General features: G+C 42.6%; 1 long non-coding RNA gene across 1 annotated transcript in view; it reads left to right on the top strand.

Moving 5' to 3' along the window:
* LOC120223074 overlaps nucleotides 1-14661 on the top strand; it is a 69162-nt gene that overhangs the window by 30328 nt on the left and 24173 nt on the right. The window contains exon 3 of the long non-coding RNA XR_005526186.1: nucleotides 9199-9320. This is a non-coding gene — a long non-coding RNA (uncharacterized LOC120223074). The remainder of the gene's footprint in view (nucleotides 1-9198; nucleotides 9321-14661) is intronic.

The following is a 14661-nucleotide window of genomic DNA, read 5'->3' as shown; positions in this document are numbered from 1 at the left end:
CTATCTCTGAAGCTGTCAAAATGATGGGGACATGGGAAAATAATCGTGGCCAAATTAGGGATTCTCACACTTTTGGCTCAGGGTCCTGGCTAAATTCCAGGGCTTTACAAAGAGTCACTTGTCTATACAGAGTCCACTCTGACATCCACTGTTACATTAGGCCACAGGTTGTTGGGCCACACAGGCTGCTAACAGGAATGTTCCCATCTTCTGAGCGACATACCAGCCCAAAAGAACCAGCTTCAGGTTATCAGCTAGTGTGTGGTGCACGGAAGTTTCTCGAGGCCAACTGAGGCCCCATCTTTCTAGATACCCCTCCGTTATTCATCTGTTTTTAGGAGTCTGGCCATTTTTCCAAGGATTTTCCTGGGAACTATGTCACAGGCTTTCTTTTCGTATGGTGCCCACAGACCTCCCAGGGCTTTGGAGAGCAGGATCTCTTCCAGAGACTAGCAAATGTCAACCTTTGATTCCTTCCTCTCTCTTCCACCCCAGTGGGAGGGGTTTTCTACCAATGGGCTACGGAGGAGAAGAGGGAGTCTTGCTCTTACCCACGCAGCTTTCTCCCAAATCTTGTATAAAGCCAAAGGATTCCCATAAAGGTCTAGGCTTTTGAAACTCAAAAGGCAGGAAAACAATCTTTTCCCCTCAGCTCTCTGAAGTCACTTCTCTTTGTGAAGTGCTTTAGGTCACACCCAGTCTCACTGCAGAGGCAAAGGCTTGACTGCCTGAGGAGAGGGAAGGTCCCAGCATTTGCAAACCAGAAGCTCCTGTGGGTCAGTGTCATGTGGCCCCGCACCCTGGTCCCTTCCTGCTGCTGCTGGTTTATGCTAACATCTTAAATGAGGAGTGTGCGTGAAAAGTACATGTAGCATCATATCTGGGGAGTAATGTATTTTCTTTTAACCATCAATGCTTAGTGATGCTGTTGAACCAGAATGACACAGCCTCTGTCCAGCATCTAAGGAAACCAGTTCAGGAGCCAATCAAAATGCTGAGGGTCTTCCCTCTGTCCCTCCTTCCTCTGTCTCTCCTGCTTAGCAGTGCACAGCCTGGGAGGTGTGGATCTGGGAGGAAAAGGGAACATCATGGAGGATGAGATCACGTGGCATCCAGAACCCAGGTCTTCTCCTTGCGGTGTGATGTTTGCTTTCTCCCCCCTGGAAAGAGGAGTAGGGAAATCATGTGCTTCTATGACGAGGAGAAAGGAGATGTAGTAACAGAATATCATGTGGCCCAGGGGAGCTGATGGGACTTTTTCTCAAGAAGTTCCTGCAATTGTTCAAGGATTTAAAAACATGGGCGATAATGCTACAGACTGCTGATAGCAACAGAGGATTGATGACAGAGGAGAACATGTGGTAAAAATAACTGGGTTCCTTGAGAGCTAGTCTGAGATCTTCTGAGAGAATGGCTGCTTTCCCTTCTCCTCCTCCTCTCCCTGCTCCTATGCCTCCTGCTGTGGATGCTAGCTTACATTTACTGAGTGCTTATTTCCTGCCAGACACTTCCTGGAGTCTCACACAAATTAACCCATTTAATCTTCACAACAACTCTATGAGGTAGGGCCTCTCATTGTCTACCTTTGTTTTCTCAGAGGAGGAAAAAGAGATGCCGAGATGTAATTTGCCAGAGACGGCACGACCCCAGGCAGCAGGAGCCCGCAGTTTGTAGCCTGGACTGTGTGACCGCACTGCCCACAAGTCCCATTTGTGTGCAGCACTGTAGCCTACAGAGAGCTCATACCTGGTCCTCTGTTCCTGGGAGACAGCTGTCAGCCTAGCCTCAGGGAATCTGCTCTGCAAGCCAAATGTTGCTAAGGGCAGAGGAGAATGAATTTATACTGTCCCGCCTCCCCTGCTAGCCATCACACCTGCTCAAATATTATGCTAGGCCAGCCCAAGGCAGCCTCCAAGACATTGATTCTGTTTTTGAAATTTCACGTTTTGTCTGAAAATTCAGGCAGTTTTATACTTGCCACACAGTATACTCATGTGTGTATTTGTACGGCAATAATAGCTCTAGGCTGATAGCCTGGGCATAGGCCTACCAAACAAGATCTGCTTCTCTATAGGATAAAGAAGTCTGGGCAAGTAGGGTAGATAGCAGAGAGAACGGCTACACTTCCAGCGAGAGAGGGAGGCCTGAGCTTCCAGGGCCCCAGGCTGGCTGATGGAAGCAGATACAGGGCACTTGAACACTGTCCCCCTCCAGCCAGGCCCTGAAGACTGGGTTCATGTGCTGGAGGCCCCCCCACCCCCCACCTATGCAAGGTGCACACCACCGCTCTCATGTCACACCTGGTACAACAAGAGGGGCCAGGCAGCAACACTTGGGCATGAACATTCTCCTGACTTCCCACCTTCAGCCTCTTCAGGCCAACACAGCCTGAACCTTTCCTGATCTTAGAGCTGTGAACTTGAACAAGGCTCAGCTACACAGCGGTCTCTTAGAATCAGGCTACGGAGACAATCCTGCAACTTTAATAGTATTTAATTGAATACTTCAGGAAAGTACACACATTTTATTGAGTGGCTTGTGTACCCCTCACCCTTTTGCCACTTATATCCAGACCTATGCACCCCTCCTTTTTGGGGGAAGCATGAAGATGGCATTATAGTACCAGGGTTATGAGCATAGGAGTTTGGGGGAACCAGATGGGACACTGTGGGTAACAATTTCCACAGGACCCATGGACTTGGCTCAAGCACAGAGTCAGTGACAGTCACCCATGTCCCCAAAGTCCTGGACCTCAACCCCATGCCCAGCTATACTGCCCTGATCTGTGGGGTGGGAGCCAGCAGTTGGAGAAATGGTTCAACAGTCCTTGGTCCCCATGCACTCAGTCATTTTTCCAGGTAGAGTGGGGCTGTGTTCCCCCAGCTGTGGCTCTCCAGCATCCCCAGAACCCAGTGGCTGTCTAAATTACTGCTCCTTGGGGGCAGAAAGACTGCTTACTGTACAAGGCCCTGGGGGGTTGACTGATGTATCATATAGAACCAGAGGCCAAACCAGGAACTACAGAGAAAGTCAAATATGTACCCCGTATTTTGATACACCAGTTAACAAAAGTAAAACTACTTGGACGTTTTTAAGCTCTTCAGGCCATTTTCCTTTATACACCCCAGCAGAAACATGTTAAATCAAAACACACTCTTATAAACAATTAAAATAATCACATTAGGCATATCTTGCCAGCACATTCTTTAAAGTATGCCGAGACCACATCTTCAAGTTACAATCTCATAAAAATAACCTCACTCTACATTCATCTCCAGGAAGAGCACGGCAGCATGGTTTTGTTTGCATGGCTGCGCCAGAAACAAGCTGACTTTGGAGGATATCTTCCTGTGTCCCAGCAGGACAGCAGGCTCTAGGTAGACCTGTAAGAGGACCTTGTGTCTCAACCTGGCCCTGCCTCTCAAGTGGTGTGTAATTTTGGGCAGACCCCTTCCTTGCTAAGGTAGTTTCATCTGTAGAAGAGGCACAATAATATATAACTTATGGGACTGTTGCATAATGCAGGTTTAGTACAAGGATACAATGAGCATTCAATAGTTTTTATTCTTATTTTTATTGCCCAAAGTCCTACAGTTATTAAGATGCCAGGAAGAGGCTTGCTTTTATGTTCTTGTACCCTGTTCTTTAACATTTTTAATGTTGTAAAATAAAACAACATACAGAAAAGTGCATAAATACATGTAGTTTAACAAATATGTGTAAAACCAATACTCATAGGAGCACTACTGAGGTCAAAGGAAGGCTGTTAAGGATGCCCCGGTCTATCCCTCTCCATCCTTCCTCCCAGAGGTCAGCCTCTCTGTCACACGGCTCCCAGGTAGAGCTCATGTGGCTCCCACATATAGCTGGTATGGCTCGATGAGGGTGAGACCTCCTCCGGCAGCTCATAGCTCTCCCTGCACCACAGCATACTGGGCTCGGAGGGGTCTGAGGGACCCAACCTCCCATCCCCACACTCCCATCTGGAAGACAGGTGAGTCGGCTCTCACAAGCAACTGCTACTTTCTAGTACAGAGGGACAGCTGGCTACACTAAGAAGTCATATGTCTTCCACCTATCTTTCCTCATCAGAGACCAAGTGCTGTACATTTTTTTTCTCGTAATGTCACCAGACTCTTCTGCGGGGGTCCCAGCACCATATTCGTAGAGAGGCGCTGCTGACTTGTTTTTTGGCAGATGGCCCAAGTTTTTGATATTATGTCTGGGAAGGATATTATTTTCTACCACATCTTAACGACTCTCAGTTGCTCTGGTCCCTTAAATGTATTAATTCCTGAGTTTGGTCTAATTTTATTTTCAACTTTGTTCTCAAGCTATAAAAAGGACGAGTTTGATGAAGATAAACTTGTCCATTTTGAAAAGCTTCCCACTTCGTTCTCAGATTCAGTGTTCAGTGTCTCTACAAATGCCAGGACAGGGTGGGCAGCACAGGGCCTGCCCCTGCCATTTGGATGTTAAGATTTTCCAGGTGGAGGAGGTTACAGGGCAGTGGGCAACCTCTCAAGACCGCCGCACCCCAACCCCAGCCCTGGCCCCGTGTGCAGCTCCAGCAACCGCTTCCAGGAAGACTTGCAGAACTCACCTTAGGACCTCTTGGGCTGCTGGAAATGGGAATCATGGGTAAACCATGACTGGAGATAAAAACCTTGGTTACACAAACCTTGATTTAAGGAATTCTTTAAGAACTTAATATCACAAATCCCTCATTTTCCAGTCTCATCCTAGTGGTATTCTATACTACCTCTGTACAACAGAGGACATCACCTATCTGGGCACAACTGTGCAGCTTCTGAGGGACAAAGCATCAGGAGGCTTCAGGAAAGCCCACCCCCGAGACAGCCTTATTATCAGAGTCCTAGAGTCAATGTCAGTGTTTAGACATTTGCTCCTCCACATCCTGACACACTTATTCACTCATGTAGATGGATACAAATAAGGGCTTTTTCAAGAAGGAATGCCTTGAAATATAGTAAATGCTTAGTAAAAGCTTCCTGGGTTAAAGTTACATAAAGGTTATGGTTTCTTGGCTTTAAAACAACTGAAAAGTGAGGATTTCAGACCACTGGCCAGATATTTGGGCAGTAACCAACAACCAGGAAAAATTGTGAATTCTTACACAATATATGATTGTGAATTTCAATAGTTAAAAGTAAAAGTTTAGAGGTAGAGAGAGATATTTCCAAATGCATTATTTCCCCATGGAACTACAGAAAGTACTATGATATTTTTTTCTAAGGATCTCTAGGAACTGTAAAATTTAGTAAAAAATGGGCAAGTAAACTGTAGTTCATCATTCCCCTAGATTTTCTATTGCACTCTTAATTTATCAAATGAGAAAATTAAATACCTCTTATGTTAATTAAATATTAATGTTACTGTATACTCTTTTACATTGTCAAGACCAAGCCAAATCAAACACAGACGGCTGGAGTGATTATACTTAATCTCATTAGAGTCCAGTTGCAGACATCAAGAGAGATGTCCAGAACACTCTACATAGTGGAGTTGCTTTTAATTCAAAACAGAACTTATTTCATAATATATCAAACATTTAACCGACTTGGTGGGGTGGGAGGCGTAATCAAGACAAAAATATGACAGCATTTAAAATTATAAGTTACATGTTGGCCTGTAAAATCACTACAGAATTTGTATGGTGTAACAGTTAAGAAATCTTACTCTTCACATCACCAGTGCATTCATTCTTACATGTATTTGTGCATGTAAGGCACAAAGGAAGGTCAAAGGAAACAAAGTTTGTTGTGCAAACATGTGCATGAGAAGTCAAGTCTTAAGAAGTATGGAGGGCAGGAGAAGACATAGGAGGGAACAAAATGCAGAAGACATGGAGACAACAGACCACACAGAATAAAGGAATTTTCAGGGTATCTGGGAAGCAGAGATGTGTGCTGATGGTGAGGGTGATGGATGAAACCATAGGGAGTTGGATAAGCCAGCACCTACCCAATACTCTGTAAGCCAAGATAAGGAATTTGGACTTCATCCTAAGAGCAATGGAAGACCTTTGAGGGATTTAAAATAGGAAAATGACATGATCATGTTTGCATTTTAGAAATACTTTGGCTTGTGTGTGGAGAACTTTGGCTTGTGAAGTCAAAAGGCATGGAGTTATTAGAGAGGGCCGTGAGTCCAGTTTTACAGGTAAACATGAAATGCATGCTATCTTTCAAGGTCCACATTTTTAGAAATCACATACTCAGAAGACGAAAAAATTAGATAGAAATAATAGATTTGGAAATCCTCTTGATAATTTAAATTTTAACCAATGGAACTTGACTACCCTCCATCAGGGACTGTATCTGCAATGCTGTACAGTGTACAGAACACAGGAGATTTAGGAAGTGAGTGTCATGTGCATGACTACCTCTCAAAGTGTTTTTGGATCAAAATGGTTTTAATCATGCTAAGGATAATGAAAACTGATGTCTTTTGGTTTTTCTGGGAAATGATAGCCCAAGAGCCAAGAATCTTCATAATCCCCCACTACTGATGAATGGCTGAATTGGTGGCTTATTTTTGTTTTGGAAAAATTTGCATTTCTAAGCAGGATGAACTTATCGTATCTAGGACAGGTTTTCATTGTTGGTTTTTTTGCTTTGTTTTTTTGTTTTTTTTTTTTGGTTTTTTTTTTTTTTTTTTCTTTTTTTAAAGATTGAAGAATACCAAGAGGGAATATGAGTAAAGGTCATTCCAGTGTGGTGTTAATGACTTTTTAGAATTTTGTAGTTTGAGCTTAAAGGTTTCCTTCGGTTAGGAAAGTGTAGCATTCGGGGCACCTGGGTGGCTCAGTCGGTTGAGCATCCGACTTCAGCTCAGGTCATGAAATCACGGTTCGTGGGTTCGAGCCCCACATCGGGCTATGTGCTGACAGGTGAGAACCTGGAGCCTGCTTCTCATTCTGTGTCTCCCTCTCTCTCTGACCCTCCCCTGCTCTCTCTCTCGTTCTTTCTCACTCTCAGAAATAAAGAAAAACATTTAAAAAAAAAAAAAGAAAGCATAGCATTCATTTCAAGTCTATTTTTTTCTAATTTAAGAGAATACACTGTGTGTTTATGTTCTGGTATATACTACCAACTGTGTTATGTAAATATCCTGGAAATCATTGGTAAGAAGATCTAAAATGCTATGAATAGCCTCCTTAATACTTTAAAAGTCATTCTGCCTTCAATTACCATAATAAATCTTTCTCATCTCTTATTCCTGAGGGAAATTACTGGAGAGTAAACTCAGTTGGATTAGTTGGATTTCTTTTGAGGAAGTAGATAAACCAAGACTCCTGAGACTTTATACCTTAAAGAACATCCAGGGGAAAAAAGCTTCATTGAAATAGTTTTCTACTTTGTCAATTTTCTCAAAATCTCCATTTTAAACTTTACCTATTTAAAATACAATTAAGTAGAAAGAGTCTAACCTCTTTCTTGACCAGTCTTGACCTCTGTAGGCAAAGCCTCTGGGCATTCATTTTTTCTTTTCCTGACATTTTAGTCTAACCTCAATGTGACAGATTCAGGCATCCTGAAAGCAATGTTGTGAAGATTTCTTTTTTTTTTTTTTTTTTCCAAGCCAAACTGTATCCAGCTTTATTAAAGATACTTTTCATAAACAATCATGGTATTTCAGGCAGGACATGGGCAGACAATCGTTAACAGTATACAACAACTTTCAAACTCCCTTCTTCAATGGACTACCAAAATCAGAAAGCCACTATAATGTTGTGAAGATTTCTGCTCTCCTTGGCTTACTCCTGGAAACCTGGCTTCTCTGCCTATGAGCTGGCCACACAATAGCATCATCAATGTTGATCAACTGACTTGGACACTAAAGGAAGTGAGGACATGCAAGAATAGAGAATTGCTCAGCCAAGAGACAAAAGTGGCAGGTTTAGAAAGAAAACTCGAGGTTGGCACATCTTCAGAGGGGTTGGTTGGTATGCTTTCTTTTCCTATATTTTAGTTCAACATTGACTGAACAGCAATGTGTGTGTTCTGTATCAGGCAATGTCAGGAGTATAAAAAGTGCAGAAACCATCTCTATTGCCCTAAAACTTCTCACAGTTGGGAAGATGGGATGCATATCCAAGCTAAATAATAAGACTGTATGCAGGCATGATAATAAATTAAGTAGACTCTGGGGGTATGGAGCAGGGAAGACAGGTGGCTTTCAAAAAGGAAAGAAGTAGGGAGTAGCAAGGTAATGTTTAAGAGAATATGGTAGAGGCGTGCTTTAGAGGCAGAGGAGAGGGAAGGAACAGTAACATAAGGAAAAATATGAAGGCAGGGCACTATTTAGAATTGTCTAGGCTTTCTGAAGGAACCAGAGCAATTAGGATGGGAGAACATGACAGGAGATTATGTTGGAAAGCTTGGGCAAGACTGTAAAGAATTGTGGATTTCATTCCAATGAGTTTAATTCGACTGGTTGACAAAGAGGCATATGTAAGGTTTTAAGTAGGAGAGTGCCATTCACCCTATAAAATATGCATTTTTAAATTTAAAATCATTTTTAAACTGAACATAAAAATATTCAGAGAAAAAGATAAAATGAGGCTGCTGTGGTGTCAGACCTTAATGTCTTTTTTAGAGCTGGGGAGGTCTCTACTTGATGCTGTTCAACATGCTAGGGGATACAAAGGATATAAAAGAAACATAAGGATAAAGTAGGCATCTCAGATTCTTTTAGGGGAACTGATAGTCTCAGAAGCAAGCAGTTTAATGAGCTACAGAAGTCAGGAGACAAAGAACATCTGCATCAAGATGATTCCCAGGCCACAGAGCTGGGACAGGTATTACAAAACAACCCAGGCTAATGTCCTCAGCCAGAGCCATCTCAGCACCTCCTGCTGCTCTCAGTCTCTTCTGCCTTCACTTCTGGATCTCCAGACCCACAACATTCCCGGTAACTACCTTCCACAGATCTTCCCCATCCTCCCTGAAATCTGGAAAAAGATTTCAGTAACTTGCCCGAATTCACCCAACCAACCTGGCGGAATAAGAATTTGGAAGCTGTGTGCTTTTCGTAACATCATAGGACCTTTTACTAAAGGTGTCAACTTCCACTCCCAGGGGGCTCTTAGTGCTCCAGAAACCTGGATTTCCAAACTCTGGACACATCTATGTAGACTTACAACATCTACTTTTCCCTTCAACTGACTTCTAGAGTTCAACATCTTTGACTGAACCTTCCAGACCGTTCTTCCTGTGAAGCCAGACTCCTGCTACCTGGATCCTACTGGCTCTCTGAAGAAGATAACAAGGAGGGGCAGCCAGAGTCTACACCAAGTAGGTAACCTGGTTACCTAGAGGTTAGGTATCAGGGTACTGGGTGGCGAGTCAAGAAACAGAGAAGCGAAATGGCCAGAGGTGGGCAGTAGGAGGTTTACATTACAGGCACAAAATCAGCAAAATAGACTTGCCATCAGCTCCTATGACAAGAAGACAGGTGGGAAGCTAGAGAAAGAAGCCTACTGCCTGTGTATAAGCAATGCGTTGGTGTCATGCTTTAGACTAGTGGGGAAAACTTTTCACCTCTAATTTCAAGCAGGAACTGACCTTTTATGTTAAAATGGTAACATATCTAAATTTTTCTGTCTAACAGGGATCCTTTTGAGCTAAGATTCAGCTGCTGAGCTGTATTTAAAACACCTCTCTGATTACCACAGCATGTAAAAAGAAGCTGTGTCCCAAAGAGAGAATGCAGTTGCCAAAGAGAACACAGAAACAGGCACAGCAGGCTTGGGCTAGAGAGGGCAGCCCCCGTGGCCACAGCAAGCCTTACAGAGCATAGCGCAGGGCAGCAGAGCCTGCTGTAAAATAAATGGGAAAGACCGTGTCGTCGGAGGCTGTTCTGTGAGCAACTTCCTAAGCAAAAAGTTCAGGTCTCAGAAATAAGGTCACCAAAGCAAGAAGAGGATACCCATGGAGACATGTTCTATGGAATATGAGTACCTGGGACATGAGGGAAAGGACCGAGGCTGGGCCAGGATGGCTCCCTAGTCCCCTCCGGTTAAGGGTTATCACTGATCCCTTTAGTGTGGAAGAATTCCAGATTCCTATCGTCCCCCACCGCATATGCCTTGAGTTTACAGCCAGTTTCATCTGCCCCTGAGTACACGAACGCTCCCCATTTGTAGCGCCCCTGCCATTCTCCCTGCTCTGGACCCCACTTCTCAGAAAAATTTCTATTTTTCCCCCTTCATGATCTCTTTTAAAAACATTCCTCAAGATTTCTAAGTGTGTCTTCACTGGTAATCCGAATGGTCCTTCTTCTAGGAAGGTAAGTTCACTTTTCTTCCAGAAGCACCGAGGAGATATGAAGACTTACATTCCTAAACATAAGGCTCACATGCTTTACAATCTCTCTGGCCTCATCTCCATTCTCCTGTCTCCTCCCATGTAGGCCCCTCCCCCCATAGCTGCCCATCTCTTCTGGATCACCAACCCAATGGTATAGAGCACAGGTGACCTGGCTTGTTCCTTTGAACCGGAGCCCCCTACTTTCTGGAGGACACTTCCCCCCCGGGGAAGGGGAGGAGGCCATGGGTAGGTGGGCAGAAAAGCTCGCTTAGGGATACATAGGAGGTTGCTGCTGTCTGGATGATATGTGTCAGGTTGCCGTGTCAGATCCCACTGGCTAAACTTCTTTATTCACAGGTATTTTCCCTCAGGACTCTACTTCTTCCTTTCTGTCAGGTTTCCTTTGGGGACACTCAGTCCAGCAGAAGTATCTAAATATACATTGGTTTCAAGTGGCCCTACAGGGTTCCTGCTCCATCAGGTGCATCAAGAGATATGTCTGGTCATTGCTGTCAGTGACAGTTAAGAACTTTCCCAATGTTCTATGACAGTTAGGAAGCAGTGAATCATCACAGCTGGCCTCTGGGTCAGAGGTCATGAGTTCTAAGGTTCCTCAGGTCCTGCCTGGATAAAAATGCCCTTTTACGTGCATTTAAAAAACTGTACAGTTTTCATTTTGAAGTATGGGTTCATTCATATTCAGTACATTGTTTTGCTATTTTCACATAAAATCCTAACTTAAAGAGTTCTAGGTATTCCTCTGTGTCCATACATTGATAGGGCAGATCTGAAGACGAGGTTCCCAGAGTTTAGGAGTTTGGCCAGCACTCTTGTGCTAATGAGGATGAATTCTGCAGGCGTGGAGTCCGACATAGGGCTGGATGGGAACAACTTGGGAAGCTGACTCAACCTAGGCAAAAACTGGGGTCACGAAAGGGTCAAAGTTCTGTCCTGACCTGCTAACAGATATGGGGAAGAAAAGAACATGATTTTTTTAAGCTTATTTATTTATTTTGAGAGAGAGAGTATGCACAAGCAGGAGAGGGGCAGAGAAAGAGGGAGGAGAAGATCCTAAGCAGTCTCTGTGCTGTCAATGACCCCCTCACGGGGCTCAACCCCACCAACTGTGAGATCATGACCTCATGATCTGAGCTGAAATCAAGAGTCGGGCACTTAATGAGCTAAGCCACCCAGTTACCCCAAAAAGGACATAATTTTTAACAACCCTGAAAGTTAACCATTTTTTTCATCATAGAACTTTTTATTTTTGCTTCGTTTGAGATATAAAGCAGAAGGATACATAAAACTATCATTTAAATAAAAAGGATTAAGCAAACACCTATATAACCTAAATATATGTTTTCTATAAAGGCAGAATCCAGTCCTTGAACTTGACTGATGTGGGAGCTTGTAGGGCAAACAGTGGAAAAGGACAGGTAAAGGCATAGTGGTGAGAATTTGAGGTGAGCAGAAAAGAAGTGGGGATGATGGTGTATGATTGCTTTGGGGGTACATAGACACAAAGGCCTGAAAAGACACTGAGCAGCAAGGTATGAAGCCAAAGGCACTAAACCAGGAGTAGCAGATATGGGCTCTTATCTCCTCGTCTTATTGGACATGCGACTAAGCAAAAGCACTTCCCAGTGAGTGCTGCTTTCTTCACCTATAATACAGAGTAACCGTACCACCTCTTCCTGTTCCACAGGATTGTAGTGAAAACGAAAAAACATAATTTTACTTAAGTCCTTTGACAACTGAAAGAGTATTAAGTTTAAATTCTATTGCTTATTCTTATGTTTTACTTATTTTATGCACTGTTGTTTAATAGTGTATGACATGAGTTTTAGAATCCGATGCTAGGTCTTAATTGTTTCAGGGAATTGGGTTAGGTTTTGGGAAATACTCTGGATTTCTCAAAACATCTGATGAGGAGTAGCTGAGGAGTAGCTATGGAGACAATTTGTGAGAATCGGAACACCTGGCAAGATGGAAGTCTGGGTTTGAACTAGTCAACCCACCACAAACACACCTCCTAGAAAATGCTCTGCTTGCTCTTTGGCACTGGAGCTTTTTGTTTGTTTGTTTGTTTAACACAGCCTTAAGATACTTGTTCACTGCTTTTGCTATTGAAGAACTGTTTGTTCTTTTACTCCAGGGGTATTGGATTTCCTGGTCTCTGACTTCACTAAGGAAAGATGAACCCAGCTCACCCCTGTGGCAGCCGTTTTGTTGAGTTAAGAAGACTCTTGGTTACATTCCCAGTGTTACAATTAAATAGGGTGTATCTATATAAGAAAAAGAAGACATTGCAACTCTAACTAGCTTTTTTTTTTTTTTTTTAACATTCTAAGAATAAGCTAGAAAAACATGTACAGTTTTAGCGTGGCTTTCTGGGCTGTGATTTAGTTGAGAATAAGCACACCTGACATTTTAGTGGAGTGCTTAAGACCCTGGATTTGGCCGTCAGAGAAACCAGGAGTAAAATGTTGGCATACATCCTTCCAATTAACTTTTCAGAGTGCAAACCCACATAGGCAAAATGAGGTGTTTTTCTTTTTTTAATAAAAGTAGGACGATATAATTTGTTTAGTAATTTATGACTTTAACTTAGTTCATAGAAATGAATACTCTATATCACTTCATATCTATAGCTTATAATATTGCCATCATATTTTACTGTATAAATTTAACCAGCCCCCTCCTGTTTATTTAGGTTGCTTTCAATTCCTTTTTTTCTTTAATTGGAGTATAGTAGACATACAATGTTATATTTCAGGTGTACAGCATAGTGATTCCACAAGTTTACATTAGGCGACGCTCACACAAGTACAGCTACCATCTGTCACCGTACAACACTGTTATATGCCATTGACTATAATCCTCACATTGTACCTTTCATTTCTGTGACTTACTCATTCCATAACTGCAAGCCTGTGTCTCCAACTCTCCTTCACTCATTTTTCCCATCCCCCTACACCCACCCTTCAGGCAATCACCAGTTTGTTCTCTGTATTTATGGGTCTGTCTGCTTTTTTTTGTTTGTTTATTCATTTATTTTGTTTTCTAGATTCTACATATAAGTAAAATCATATGGTATTTGTTTTTATCTGTGCAACTTATTTCAGTGAGCATAATACCTTCTAGATCCACCCATGCTTTCCCATATTTAATTGTTTGCTTTTATGAATACTGCTGCAATGAATAATCTTATAGACGCTAGTTACTTCTGATTATTTCATTAGTATTAAGGACAGACAGAAATCTGGAATTTTCCAAACCGTATGAGTATTTTGAAAAGTTTTTCACACTAATTTTCAGAACAGTTATTAACAAAGAGGAGAGAACCATATTTTTGTACTGATGGAAATGACTTAGGAGAAAGAAAAACTGATTCTTGGCAGAAAGAGCAAAAGAGCTAGAGTAGTATCCTTGAGGAGGTAAGAGGGTATGGGATCTTAGTGCCCAGATGGGTGTTGGTGGGGGGGGGGGGGATGATTTTAAATAGGAGCAAGGAGAACTTATCTCTTGAGAGCTGGAAGATAGAGCATGTGGGAGAAGATGCTGGAAGGTTGACAATGTTTGTGGCAGTGACATGTTCTGACTGCTTCAAATTTCTTGGAGAAATAAAAAACAAGGTCATGAGTTAGAGTGAGGGTAGAGGAGAAGATGAAGGTTTTGAGAGAAGAAGATGGAAAAATATAGTTAATTCTCATCATCATGGATTTAACATTTGCAAATTCACCCATTTGTTAAAATTAACTTGTCACCCCCAAATATCTAGTCTTCGTGTTTTCATTTGCAGATATGTGCACACTCAGAGCTATGAAAAACTATAGTCACCAGACATGTATCCATCCAGCTGAGATTGAACAAGTTACATTGTGCTTTATTGTTTTAGCTTTCAGTCTAGCAAAAAGGGAACTTTTTGTGGCCTATTTAGAGCCATATTTTTTTTAATGTTTTATTTATTTCTGAGAAAGAGAGAGAGAGAGACAATGTGAGTGGGGGAGGGTCAGGGAGAGAGGGAGACACAGAATCTGAAACAGGCTCCAGGCTCTGAGCTAGCTGTCAGCACAGAGCCTGATGTGGGGCTCAAACCCACTAACCATGAGATCATGACCTAAGCCGAAGTCAGATGCTTCACCAGCTGAGCCACCCAAGTGCCCCTAGAGCCATATTTTTAATACAAAATGGTGATTTTGCTATTTAAAATGCCCACCTCCTTGCATAGTGCTGAAGCGCTGTCTAGTGTTCCTAAGAGTAAGGAGGCTGCAGTGTGCCGTGTGGAGAAAATATGTCTATTAGACAATTCGGGCATGAGGTATAA

Source organism: Hyaena hyaena, unplaced genomic scaffold (genome assembly GCF_003009895.1).
Source record: "Hyaena hyaena isolate Hyena2069 unplaced genomic scaffold, ASM300989v1 scaffold_944, whole genome shotgun sequence".
In the NCBI taxonomy this organism is placed as follows: Eukaryota; Metazoa; Chordata; class Mammalia; order Carnivora; family Hyaenidae; genus Hyaena; species Hyaena hyaena.
This window is presented reverse-complemented; position numbering and strand designations above follow the sequence as displayed.